The sequence below is a fragment of the Apodemus sylvaticus genome, chromosome 23 (assembly GCF_947179515.1).
Source record: "Apodemus sylvaticus chromosome 23, mApoSyl1.1, whole genome shotgun sequence".
NCBI lineage: Eukaryota > Metazoa > Chordata > Mammalia > Rodentia > Muridae > Apodemus > Apodemus sylvaticus.
In genome coordinates, this window is record NC_067494.1 from 12910070 (window position 1) to 12925013 (window position 14944).

The 14944-nt window shown below is 41.0% G+C and overlaps 1 protein-coding gene across 3 annotated transcripts in view; it reads left to right on the forward strand.

The window, feature by feature from the left end:
- The window catches only part of Pde7b (phosphodiesterase 7B), a 342947-nt gene that overhangs the window by 45967 nt on the left and 282036 nt on the right, over positions 1 to 14944 (forward strand). Inside the window, exon 1 of one of the 3 annotated variants that reach the window (XM_052169421.1) lies at positions 4806 to 4888. The exons of the other annotated variants lie outside the window; for them this stretch is intronic. The gene's annotated coding sequence lies outside the window, so the exon portion shown is untranslated. Of the gene's footprint in view, positions 1 to 4805; positions 4889 to 14944 lie in introns of those variants that run through there. 3 annotated transcript variants of the gene reach the window in all.

A 14944-nucleotide genomic window follows, 5' to 3' on the forward strand; every position in this document is an offset into this window, starting at 1 on the left:
TTTACAACCAATTTATGCCACCCTTTTAAATAACAATAATCATAGAATTAGTTTAAATACATTTAAAAACTTAGATAAAAATAACTCCCAATTTGGAATAAACTTAAACATAAAGAATACCAAAAATACAGATTTATAGCTGTATCCCCAAACTTTAACAAATATCACAACAATAATTGCAACCTGTTCCGGTTTATCTTAAAGGGGAATTTGGGGTGACAACACAAAAGAAACTAGAGGGTTGTTCTAAGAGAGAAAGAAAACAGGAGACCATAGAAGGGAGGACCCATCGCTTTCCCATCATCCAAAGCACACAGTGCTTTCCCATCATCCAAAGCACACAGTGCAGGTCACAGAGTCCCAGCGAGTTCTGCCCAATTAACCCATCCAGAGAGGCTGTGTGGCAGTTTAACTTTCCACCACCAAGCCATGTTGAAATGTACAGTATTTCTTGGACGTGTCATTTAAATTGAAAACGAAATATTTGGAAACATTGTAATGAGGTGAGTCCTGCCAAATATGGGTCCATATTTACCCAGGTGGGTTCAATCACAATTTCTACTCTGTGAAATAAAATTTCAATCTAGCTTGCTTAAAGCTAAAAAATTAATTTTAGTGAGATTTTTTTTTATTTGCTAAGAAAAAATGGCGCACAAAAGAATCACAGTTCACTCTGGCTACTTTGATAGCTTTATAGTGAGTGTGGCGGGAGAGATTGAGAAGTGGTTACAATATGAATTTATTAATGGATCCCCATTAAAGTTATGTCTGAGACGATAAATCCTGTTCATCTAAGACACTTAGGTGCTGAAGAAAAGCAGTGGCGCAGTCAGGCTTTTTTTTTTTTTTTAATTTTGACTCTGATACAATGTTGCCCTACACCCTCAGAAGCCATGTTTGAAAGAACTTCAAATCATTCAGAAGAAAAAATATCACAAAATACTAGAGACCCACTTACAAAGACCATGAACAGTGAAAAATTAATGGTTCCTCTAAGTCATTGTGTAATCAAGCCAGAAGAGATGAGCTCACACTTGCTATCGGTACCCTGGATGAACTCCTGATAATAACTTAGAGCAGAAATCTGCTTGTCCATTCAAGAATCTTGTGCCCAGGCTTACCACTGATAGATGTCTACATTGCTGAGACTATGAGTAATTCGATAAATTATTATGTTCCGTCTCAATACTATACCCCTTTCAAAAGAAAAAGAAAAAAAAATGTTCTTTATCCAATGTAAGCTCAGTGCTGGTCTGCCCATGAAAGTATCAACAAAGATCAGAATTAACTATGATTGCGAGATGTACCAGGACTATTATGGGCAGGAACATTTAGGAACGATTCACTACCCAGTAGACTCACAGTATTCCGTGAATGGAAATCAGGCTTTATGTAAACACAGAACAGTGAGACCAAGCAGTGCCTTCTATACTTGTAAATAAAGTCTCCTGTTGCACACTGAGAGAGCTTTCTGAGTCATTAGCTTTAGTGTTCTTGGAGGGGCCCAAGGAAAAAGGTAGAAAAGGAAAGAACATAGAGATGATTTGAGCCAAAAAGATGTGGTATCAGACTCGGAGTTTCTAAGCAGCCTCACTCACTCCATTACCTTCAGGGTCTCAGCGTCTCCTGATGCGGCCCCAAGCCAACCACAGTCTCATGCCTTTCCTCCGTACTTAGCTGCTTCTCTGAGCCACGTCTTGAGACATGTCATCTTTCCAAGCAGCCTTTTCTCCATCTGGAGTGCTTTCCGTGTGACTAGCTTCAGACGCAATGCTATTTATAAGGAAGTTTGACAGTTAAACGAATGCATAGCCATTTCTAGAGAGGTTGGGCTTAGGACACGATCGCAGATTGATGAACAAGCAGAGAGAGAGAAAACCCTCATTTTGTAGGTGAATTCAGAATGCTATGAGGGTGTGAACGGAAGGGTGAGTTGAACTACCATGCACAAATCTTGATTCACTGAAACTATTCCAAAGCTATTGGTTGGCCTAGTTATTGGGTTTCTGACAGAAAAGAAAAGGTTCCCTTGGACACTAAAGAGAAAGTTCTAAGTCATTGGTCAGTAGGATTAGTCTAGCCTGGGTCCCCCTAAGCTAGCAGATCTCAAGCTGTGGATCACAAACCCTTTGAAGGTCACATCAGATATTCTTCATATCAGATATTTACATCACAGTTTGTAATAGCAGCAAAATTACAGTTATAAAGTAGCAACAAAATAATGTTATGGTTGGGGTCATCACAATGTAAGAACTGTGTTCAAGGGTTGTGTGCAGCACTGGGAAGGCTGAGAACTGCTGACCTAAGCATTTTGTTAGACCTGGACCTTTGACATGTCCACAGCTGTTCCCAATTACTGAACACCTGTCCTGTCTGACCAGATCACGCTTCAGATATAAAGTGCTCAATATTAAATCTATACCACTGCTTGCTGAGTGTTTACTCTGTGTCTCAGAAACATGTTAAGTATTTCAGCATATATTTGCCACAATCCACACAAAATATCTTCTAATGTGTATTTTATCTTCCTACACTTTTTCTTGTATATATGTTAGTGTATGTGTGTGTGTGTATAGATATATATGTATGTATATATGTGTGTATGTGTATATGTGTGTATACATGTACATATATATGTGTGTATATATAAGTGTGTATGTATGTATATGTGTGTGCATGTATGTGTATATGTATTTTCTTCATCTTTGATATGAAAACATCTACACCAGAACATTTTGCTAGCACAAACAATCCTCTATTTTAATTCCTAAAAATTAATTTCTTGGGGATGATAAGCATGTTTAGTTAAAATATATATGGACATTTTTGTTTAGACAGGATTACACTACACAGCTCTGGCTGGCCCAGAACTTGATATATTGACCAGACTGACCTCAAACTCATAGAGCTCTGCCTGCCTCTGTCTCACAAGGACTGAAATGAAAGTCATATGCCACTATACCCAGCCTATATATAGATATATTTACACACACACACACACACACACACACACACACACACTCACACACACACACACCAAGGTTGACTCCCTTATTCTGCAATACTTTTCTAAATCCTCACACAGAAGCTAGCTTGCCATACCCCCTATTTCCAATTGACCGACCTCAGACATTCTTAGTTATTTTAGGACTGATGGCTTATAGTTTCTCCCTCCCCACATTAGTAGTTAGGCTTGATTGATGAAACCTCTTTTCCTCTCAATATCTAGATCTTTGACACATAGGCCCAAAGAACACTTGCCTTTCTAAACAATCTTTTGTTTTTGAGGTCGTGTGATGACAGATTGTACAGCTTTGATGGCGAGAGCCAGGAAAGAACCGCCTTGGACTCCTGTTTATGGGAGTGCCAGGAATTTGGCCATCAGAGATATTTATGAGAGGAATTGAAGGAGCAGCCACTCCCAGGCTCCTTCAGCTGGCAGGCCTGTGAGGGGTGACATTTTCCAATGATGGCTTCTTCTCTTTAAGAAGAAGCAGAATGAAGCCAGACAGAAAAGCAAAACCTCTTAGTGCACGGCTTCTCCATGGCTTCAACTGTATGCAGCTGGTTAAAGAGTATGCACGTGCCACGCGGTGGTGGCGCACGCCTTTAATCCCAGCACTTGGGAGGCAGAGGCAGGCAGATTTCTGAGTTCGAGGCCAGCCTGGTCTACAGAGTGAGTTCCAGGACAGCCAGGGCTACACAGAGAAACCCTGTCTCGAAAAAAAAAAAAAAAAGAGTATAGAGGAGCATGATGTGTCTATACACTTCGACAAGGAGTAGGCTGAGAGGCTCTTGGGGTTGACAGCCTGGAATCCATGATATGCGATTTATTTTTCGGCAGGAGAAATAACAGTCGTACATCTTTATTAAGTGGCTCTTCAGAATTTGAATTTGAAACCGTTCTCTGTAGCTGATCGCTCACAACCTGATTCAAAGTCTATGTGGGCTATGTTGTCATCTGTTGCTTGGCATGTGAATCCCTGCACACGCATGTGTGTTAACATAGAAGTCATCAGACTTCCTTAGGGGCTGTTCCTCAGGTACCATCTGCCTTTTACTTTTAAAATAATATTTGAGACAGAGTCTCTTGCTGGACTGGAACTAGCCAACAAAGCAAGCAAGGCTGGCTGACTGGCCAGCAGGCTTCAGGGGTCTGCCTCCCTCTGCCTCTCTGAGCACTGGAATGCCGAGTGTGCACTTTTTAAACACGGGGTTCTAGGAACTGAAGTCAGGTCCTCCCACTTGCAAGGTAAGCACTTTCCCAACTGAACCATCTCCAGGCCTCGAAATAGACTTTTAATATGGACTTTTTTCAATAGTTGAGTTAATGAGTAGAGATCAGATCTTTATAAGAATAAATCTGGATGCTGAAGTGCAGTTGGGACACTGCCTTCTTCTTATCCCCTTGGAGAGCAGAACACTTAGAACTAAGAAAGTTCCTGGTACAAGTACCAAGCTGGGAATCCGTGGCACTATCTAGGGGCAGCGTTTTGTGATCCCTCAACTGTCTCCAGACTTTCTTCAATGTCAGAAGACTCTGCTTAGCTTGTTTCCATGGCTATTGGTAACATCTGCAGGGAGACAAGCTCCTGCCTTCCATGAACATGCTCTTTGGACCCTCGGGTCTGTATAACAAAGCAGAGTGTACAGGGATGGTAACTGTTGCATCCTGAGCTGTACAAGGAACTAGAAAACAGAACGTTGGGGTTTCACTCCGGCCCTGGGCCTTTGGTGACCTTATGAAAGATTCTGGAACTCTCTAAGTTTCAGTTTCTATAGCTGATCAGGAATTTCCATTTATACATTGTACGGTCACCGCTTCAGATAAGGAGGGCACCCTTCCTCCGCTGAGCTCCAAGAGAATCCGTAGCAGCCTGGTGCTCAGGTAGGTGTTTGGCTATAAACAGGAGAGCTGTTTGTGGGACTTTTCTCCCTACTGTTGTTTGAGATTAAAAGACAGCCTTCTTTTCCAGTATGTGCAGCTTTGAAAAGACACACTGGAGGAAGTCAGCCAATTTCTGCCCACACAACTTCCAAGTGACGTCAATGGGAGTAGAGCTCACAGGTCTCTAAGCAAGCTTTGGCTCTTTATGTGAGGATTTTTTTTTCCTTTCTTTTTTTTTTTTTTAAAGAACAACTGCAAAAATGATTGCTCTCAACTCAAATTACACAATTTGTTCTTTTTTGTACCCTGAGTCAGCACAGGCCTTGTGTGGAAAATAAGACAAGCTCCCTTTCCTTCACGTCAAATCAGACAGTTTTGTGAAATATAGAATATTTGAGATTCTTGAAGGAATATTCAAGTAACATTTTTGTTTTTTGTTTTTGTTGTTTGGTTTGGTTTGGCTCTTTGAAACAGGGTTTCTCTTTGTAATTGCCCTGGCTGTTCTGGACTTGCTTTGTAGACCAGGCTGGCCTTGAACTCACAGAGATCCTCCTGCCTCCACCTCTGCCTCCTAAGTTCTGGGATCCAGACAGATACCTAGATAATATAACTATTACTTGAACCCTGGATTTTTATTGCATCTGTAATTAGTAGTGTGTATCTTGGGCAGAGCGTATGTTGAATGTATTTTAGAGGACTTCTCTAAGAAGAAAAGATCACTCATTTTGATTCCCAGCTCTTCATTCATGATAAAGTCAAACAAGATAAAGACTCTAAGGAGAGTAGCTTAGGCCCTTAACACCCGGAAGACGTGCATTGGCTCAGTCCACACAGCAACTCTCAGAGGCAGGGTTGATATAGCTCTGCTGACTAGGAAAGCAAGAATGGGAAGGTAAAACTGTTCAATGCTGATCAGTCAGAGTCTGGACCTCAAACCAGACTCCCTGGCTTTAATTTCTACCCAGGTGGCTTGTATTTACATTCAAACAGTATGTACGTGGGGCCGGAAAGCTGACTCAGCAGTAGTATCGACCTCTCTTACAGAGGACCCAACTTTGATTTCCAGCACTTATATCAGGCAGCTCACAACTACCTGTAACGCCAGCTCCAAGGGATCTGACTCCCCCTTCTTAACGTCCGTGGGCACCTGTGGTCATGCACACAACCCCCCCACACAAGCCAGTGCACAGACACCTCGTTTTGTGTATCTTCTTTTAAAAGGAGTGCATTTAATGGTGCCTGATTACTATACGTTTTAAGTAAAGTCTGTTACTTGGTAATCTGAAGCAATGGTGGACAAAACGATGTTCGGCTCCATCTGCTCCTCCTGGCAGACGTGGAATTAAATGACTGGCGTCCATTCCATCCTCGCCAAAGCTGTCGGAGCAAAGTCTCTTATCAGTGCGATGTGACTGAGAAAAACAAGTGGTGGTCACTTGCCTAAGTTCACAGGAGCGCAGAACACTTGAACTTTATGGCTTGTGTTTCCTTCCCAGTGCTTTTCCTCTGCAGCACACTTCCTCCCGGGGGGAGGGGGGGTGGTGGTAATGCAAAGAAACACAACATAGCATCTTAGGACGGCACATGGAGAATGCCTCTGATAGTTGGGAATCTCTCAGTACATTTTAGGGATGATGTCAACCCAAAGGAATTTTGAGTCTTCGGAATTTCCACTGTAGTCCACATGACCCAAACAGATCTAGAGATGCTGTAATCGACAGCATCTATTTTAATTCAAAAAGAATTGAAACACTGAGTTCCCTTTAAAAGTGAATGTAAGGGAATTTAGCATTTTGTGTATAACGACTGATACGCTTAGAAGAGTTGAGGGGTGTAGTGTAGTGGTATCGCTGAATTTTCATGAGTGATCATGGAAATTACACAATGAGTATACTGAAAAGTGTCCTTAGAAGGATTACTGCATAAACATTAAAAGGTAAAATACGTAAGCAGTATGTCAGGAAACAGCTTAGGATTTCCCAAAGTAAACACAATACAAATTATGAATTAATTATTGTGATTCCCTTCTGTATTTCAATAAACCTTTTTTTCTAAAAAAATATTACCAACTAAATAAGCGGTCCTCGGGATTAAATTGTTCTGCACCTGGCTTTGTTCCAATCACACCAAATGTCTTATTTCTATTTGAATACCACATGGAATGGGCAGGAAATTCTCTGTTTGAACTGGACTTTTTCGAGGCTGTTAAGGCCAGACTGTTTACTTTGCCAAAAATTAAATTATTGCAAAGTAGAGCAAGTACCTGGCCTTGTGGTAACTCAGACTAAGGGAATATATCTACCTGGAAATAAATCAGATGATACCAGGACCGCCCCTTCTCCCCCCAGGGTCCATCGGTGGCTGAATCTGATTGTGCCACTTCCTGACAGGGATGGAATTCAATAACTTAAATTCAAAGTGGGAATCACCTAGAAATTCCGTCTCCAAAGCACAAAGCTCATACTACTTATGCACTTGCTCTTAAAAATTGTATTCCTAAAAATCTAGACATTCTTATAAACAGTAAATTTCTTTGATTCACTTTCTTCCTGTGCAAATGGACACTCTGGTAAGAAATTAAATACTGGTCCTCAGCCTCCCGATGCTGCAACCTTTTAATACAGTTCCTTGTTTTGTGACGAGCCCCCCACCAACCGTAAAATTATTTTCATTGCTACTTAACTTAATATCTCTACTCTTATGAATTATAGTTTAAATATCTGGTAAGCAGGATATCTGATATGTGACCCCCATGAAAGGGTTATTTGACTCCAAAAGGGGTCTTGACCCACGGGTTGAACACCACTGAAATAACATTCCTAATCAACTTCCTTGCAAAAGACTGGACCACCTCAAGAGCTTCTAATAACACATTGGTTCTATTAAAACTTTATCAAATACAATATATAAAGTCATCTTGAAGTGGACAGGGACGTGGTTATTTTCTATCATGATGTCAACAAAAATGTTAACGCATTTCTTTACTTCTCTGTATTTTGTGGCACACACAGAGATCTCCAAGGAGTCTATGTAGATCTAAGATTAGAGACCATGTTCCTAGCCTTCTGTATAAGCGAAAATACACAGCTCACTGCTACATGTTAACCACAATGGGATAATTTCCCCTCTGTGTATGCTAGATTTGCTTGTTTTCTATCACTATAACAAAACACCAGAGACAATCGGTTTATAGAGAGAAAAGGTTGGCCCATGGGTTCTTAGTTTCCAGTCCACAGTGCAGGAGATCCATTGCGTTTAGTCCTCCAGAGGGGTAGGGAAAGCCACAAATGAAGAGCTCATGGCATAGGAAACTGCTTACCTCATCTGCTGGAAGCAGAAAAGGAGGGGTGGGGGCCACAGCCCGTTCAGAAGCAGCAGATTCCCAACAACAGAAGGACCTCCCGGGAGACCCTGCCTCCTAAAAGCGCAAAGTACATATGAATAGCACCATCTACAGGAACCAATCCTTTCTTATGTGGTTCTTTAGGGAAACATTCTCCATGAGAAACATTTGCGTGCGTAGCAAAGCACTCGTTCTTTGTAAAGCTGAAGGACAGACAACACACTGAGAATTTCTAGAAGTCATGGGCAAATAATCTGATTGGTACACAGGTACACACATGCACACACACATACATGCATACACATGCACACACATGCATACACACACACACACAACACACATGCAGCACACCACACACAGATCCAACACATACACACAACACACAAACATACACACATGCAGCATGCACACACATACAACACATACATGTACATACACATACACACACACATGCATACACATGCACACACATGCACACACAACACACATACACACACAACACACACATACACACATATACATACTCACATAAACACACAATACACATATACACACACACACACACACACACACACACACACACGTACACTCCCACACCAGAGTGTTAAGCATTGTTTCCTGTTCTGCTGCCCCCTTCGTGAATGCAATAATTTTTGGACAAGAGGCCTTATGTTTTTATTTTTTTTACTAAGAGCTGAAAATTATGTAGCCAGCCTCAGTTACATTGGCATGCTAATGTAGCAAAGACAAAAGTGTAACTTAAAATATGAAATTAAAAACTAACCCAAGTGCTACTAACATATTCAAGAATTTTTATTTCCATGGAAGAGATTGCACTCAGTAAACATACCTGGATTTGATTTGATTTTTGGTAAAAATACTCCAATGCTTTAGAATGATCCAATTTTCTAAGGAGTATATGATACATAGTCATGATTATACATGCACATATATACTGGGGCTTGGACAATGAATCTTTAAGATAGATAAGTAATTATATAGAAAATAAATGACAAAGAGTTTATCAGCTTGTATAACCTTTGCCCTTAGTTTTAGCTAAAAACTTAAAAACATTCACTTCCCACTATAATCATTGCTTCATTCCTTCTCTGTCAAAACAATCATATTTATTTATTGCTGTGTTCTTCAGTCTGTAAAAACCCTGTGCATGTGCAGAGCTGGGGCCGATCATAGCCGGAAGGCAGCTCTGGAGCCTGGGGCTGGATGCATTTGTGCAATCTGAGAGCGACTAGTATTGCCTGCTTGTCTTTCTTTCCCTGTGTGGGTGCAAGGGCACAGGGAGTGGGCCAACATGACGCTGAGCCCACTACGCAAAAGCCAGCATGAATCCCAGGCTTTTTTGCCAACAGAAAGGATCGATTGTGTGGCTAGCAGCTGGAATGTATGCAGGTCTCTCTTGGAGTGGCGTTAGCAGGCATCGTTCTACTGGTTTGCTCTAGAAAAGACAGAAGGATGAGAATTTTCTTCATTGGCCCTCCAATCATCCTCCTCTTCATTGTTAAAATAATAAAGAACAATGGTCATACATCCAGAAAGCTTCAGCCCTGTTTTCTTATTGGAAATTGTTGTTTCAAAGGTATACACTTCCTTTCCTGGCTGCATACAAGTCTTCTGTCCAGAATAACGTGAGCTGGGACACCTAGCAAAACAGGCCATTGTAGACTTATTGAATTTGTTAGCCAGAAGCCACAGGCAGCACAAGGCCCAGAACAGTGAAGAACTTGCAATAGGTAGCTCAGAAAGGTGGGGTACAGTCCAAAGGTAGAACACTGGCCTGGGATGTCAGAGAACTTTATTCTTGGCACCAGAAACAATCGTCACTGAACAGAACTTCTTGGATGAATCAATACTCAGGAGAAAAAATGACAGAATGGTTTTCAGCAGTATTTAAGGTTTCATCATTGGGTAATTTTTAAATTTTATAAGCAATAACAAAATTTGTTACCCTGGTATGACTGGCTACAGTCCTGGAAATCAGGGACTTTAAGTTTGATCTGCTTGCTTGTATTTGGCTGTCATCCTGGCCCACAAGGTCTGTGTTCTGCCATTTCTATTGGGGATGTTCACACTTCACACGGTGTCTCTTCACCAAAGCCTGTGACCCTTGCCCAGCAGTTGCATGTCCTGAGATGGGCGCAGTGGGTAAACCTGTATAAGAAGAGACTCAAGTGTCTTCCCTGTCTGCTATTGTTTTCGAAACAGGTTTCCACATTTTTCTTCACTCGATTCAATGAGATCCCACCCGCCTCTTTCTAGAATAAACCTTCCATAACACTTTTTCCAGGATACCACTGAAGATTTCTCTTGAATCCAGGTGAAATTTTAACCTCCATATTAGAGTTGTTATGGCAACCAGATCTATTCCTAATTGACCACCTACCTGCTCTTTCCAGAGGATGAAGATCTCTGGACAAAGATGTAGCTGCCCAAAACCAATGATAGGAAAATCATCACAGAACCTGGAGCTACTAAGTTTCTCCTGCCGTTGTTTATAGATAGTGAAGACAAAAGAAAAATGCAAGGCAGAGCTCTTAAAGTCAAAGTCGGCAGCCATAGCATTGAGCTCCTCAACCATTGTGTGTCTACAATCTCAGGAACAGATCTAAGGTGAACAGCTCAAGTCAAAGCCTCCTGCAGTTTTAGGGCACATGCCAAATACCAGTTATTCTTATTAATAGTATCCTCTAGTGCTACTCCATGAAATTGCAGGTTTTTATCTCTTGGGACTCACATCCCTGACAGGTGTGCTGCTTTTGAGTTGTTTGCAGGAACAGTGTTCAGCAATGTCTCTACAAAAGTAAAGTTGAAATTCAAGAGTGCCTCAATTGCATTGTAGCCAAAAACACGGTTTCATATCATGAAGAAAATTTCCTAAACGTGACTCCATTCCCTTGGAATATTCCTGATCATTGTTCTTTATAATTAAGCTACTTTCTGGGTGTCAGATACATGGTTGAGAGGCTGTTTTGGAAAACTGGGTTGGGGCAGTAATTATGCTGTTGGTAATGTGACTCTGTACCCTAGACACACAGATTTCTGGAAGGAAATGTTTGCAATGTAAGAAAAAAAGTAAAAATGTTTGGCTTGAGAAAGGAGTCACTAATTACAAATTACAATATCTCATTAAAAGTTGTCTTTACTTGCAAGAAGGCTGGGAAAACTCTAATTAAGTCATAAGCTGTCCCTATAAATAATTAGCTCTGGCAAGAAGATTCTAATGGTCCATTAAATTTTTCACACCCACAGCTGTTCAGGGGAAAATATAAGCAAAACCTGATGGCCCTGATTTCAGCTCAGTGGTAGACTTTCTCCAGCAACCAAATGAGTAACTTTGCCTACCCTGGGTATGTGTTTCTTCTTCCCTTGTGATGTGGAATTCTCATTCGTCATAAACAAAAATAGGTCTAACCTTCAACAAATAGGTCTAACCTTCAGCAAATGAGTTTAACCTTCAACAAATACCTTCTCTACCTTTGAGCTTACTCTCAAACCAATATAAAGTAGGTGACCTATACAATTTAAGATAGTCTTTAGATAGATGCCTTTACAGGTTGGTTCAGTTATAGATGTCCATTTTTATGATGCCCATTTCAACATTCATGTTTAGATATGACTTTTTACCATGTTATCACTGTTTTTATGCTTCTAATTTTAGTGCATGTGAGAATAGATAGTCTTTCACGGGGCCAAACACTTTAGACCTATGTAGAAAACCACAAAAATCCTAATTTTCTCTGTTCAATGTGGTAGCCACAAGTCTTTGTGTGTGTGTGTGTGTGTGTGTGTGTGTGTGTGTGAATTTCATGTATTTGCTGTGGGACCCTGAAATGAGAGGTATTGAAAACGTTTCAAGAGCTTGCAGAAAGAAAGGAATAATTTTACACAGGTTACATACTGGAAGGATATTTTGATCATCAAACTATGAGAACTGTTAAATCTTCATGTGTGCCTTGTATTTTCAGTTTGTATAATATTCATGGCAGGCGACACAGGTACAAAGGTCCCTTTGGATGTGGGAGCTCAAAGTTCACTCAGTAATATTTCTGAAAGAAAGTTAGAGGGATCTAAAACCATCAGATTCCCTATCACAGAAAGGATATGAAAGCAGATGCTGGAAAGTGCTTATAGGAATCCAATGTAAACCCACTTCCTTATTTTGATTAAACACAGGCAAAGGCTTATACTTAAGTCCAATATCAGTTGCAAAATAGTCTCCCTCGGATTTTAAATGTTCTAAAGCAAGTTGAGGGTGAGAGAAGAAAATAACAGAAGGAGGGAATTCAGAGGTCAGGCAGGACTGGTCATCAACAGTAAAAAGAACATTCCAGAAAGGGAACAGAAAATGAACAAGCCAAGAAGAGAATCCAGTGGGAGTCTCTGAGAAGGTGACTGTTGAGCTGTGGAGAAAAGTAACATGTAAGCACAGCTTCCGGCGTAGGATGACTTACAGGCATGATTTCATTTCAGTGTCGGAGAGACAGACTTTCAACATTCCCACTTACAAAGAACTGCAGACCAAGTTGAAGAAACCTGCCTGAGATCATTTAGTGAGTGTCAGAGCCAGATCGTAGGGGACAGGTCGTTTTACCTGGGCCTAAATGTTATCTGCACACTGGGATGGACATCGGGGTGGGAATCCCTGAGGCAGTCTGAAGCAGTTGGTTAATCGACACTTCAAACTGCCTTCTGACTCTAAATCCCTGTCACGTTTGCATGAACAATAATATCAAGCATTTATTGATCACACTCATGTGCTAGTTATATAATAACTCATAAATTACTTTTCTTCCCCTCCTCTTGCCCCTCCACTTAAGATAATGTAAATGAATAAATAAGTAAATAATTAAATAAGTAACTAAAGAAATAACAATAAGACTCTAGATTCTGGGCCTCAGGCCACACAGCTAAAAGTACTTAAACTTGAACTGAGGCCATCCCAGTCCAGGACCACTGCAAAAGTTGCCCAAATCCAGATGTCACCTCACAGATTTATCCGTTGGCCACACTTATTTCCTTATCTGTTATTCCCCATAAAAATACTATCTGCCTGGAATCTAAGGCTTGATTCTCCAGTCTCTATGGAGGTACTGTTCACCCAGTAAGACACATTCCTCCTGTCTCTGAGCTTACCTTACCAGTCTTCCATGTAGAAAGAGTTCACCTCCTCTTGAATTCCTACCTTTACCAGGACCTCCCCCTTTACCAGGTGTCCTAGTTCAAGACATTATTAGAGTATAAAGAGGAAGAAGAAGTTCCCTTTTTCCATTGATCTTCAAAATTACAAGTAATTATTTTTGCTTTAATAAGGCCCTCGTTTTCATTGGCATCTTTGATATCCTTTGGTTTCCTTTTCCAAGTATTCTTTGAAGGGATTTGAATTCATGACAGGTATCATAACTTCCTGGCGCCATCTTGAGCACTGAGAGCAGATAAGCAATGTTGCTTCATGGGACCCTTTTTATTACGAGAGTGATGAGCTTGTCTGCTCCTGGAGACGGCAGGCGCCTGGCTGACCATGACTATATTACTTTCTTTTTTACCATTACACATAGATCACCAGCATGGTGATGGGTGTGCTTTCCAACGTTGACAGTGTTCCTCAGAGATCTTGGTGGCTAGGTCTGCCCTGGGCAATTTATCTAGTCTTCTTGTGTCTCTGCTTGATTTTGAGGCAGAGTCTTATTATGTAGTTCAGGATGATCTCCAATTCACAATCCTTCTGCCTCTGCTCCCAAAGCGCCAGGATTGCAGGTATCTATCAAGACCAGGCATGGACACAGAGCTTAAGTCTTGTCTCTTCCTGCCGCTCGCACCTTAATCTTCCACAGTGGCATGTCCTAAAGACAGTGGTTCTCAACCTTCCTAACGCTGCGACCCTTTAATACACTTTCTCATGCTGTGGTAACCACACGGGCACCAGTGCTCCTGCTTCCTGACCTCAGTGCTCTGCCTCCCCGAGGCACAGTCATCTGCAGCTCAGATCTGAATAATAACCACTTTGGATGATGCTTTAAGGGATTTATCTCCACTGGCACAGCCATCAATACTCAGTCTTTGGGCTTGCTGACTCTTATTCCAGTGTATACATGTGTCAAAATGGAATTACACATCCCCCAGTTGATAAACACTGTTGGCTTTGTAGATTCAAAACATTTTTTTTCTCACAAGAGCTACATAAATCTTGATGGGAATGCATATTTTCACTTCTCTCAAAGAAATATCTGGGTGTGGAATTATTGGGTTATAGGTAGGGTGTGTTTACCTCTAGAAGAAAGAGCCAAAGCACATCAGTTCCTACCAGCGATTCAGGAAGCTTACAGATGCCCCAGCAACTCAGGAGGTTTCCAGATTTCCCATATCACTGACAATACTTGGTATCATAAATCTTTTTAATTTAGCTGTGCTTGGAGGTGTGTCTCATAGAGTATCTCATTGTATTTTTAATTGGTATTTGTCTGGAAATGTCATTAACTATATTTCTTAGGACAATTAAAAATGTAACTTGAATACAGTATGATGATCTTGTGTGTTACAACAGAAGGATTTTGACAAATATACATTCTCTTTATAATGTACATTACATAATGAATAGACTGTGTCTGACCTCCAGAAGTCTCTTTGGGCCATGTCCAATCTCACTTCGGTGCAAATAATCCTGGTGCAGTTTTTCCCACTACAGCTTAGTTTGGTAT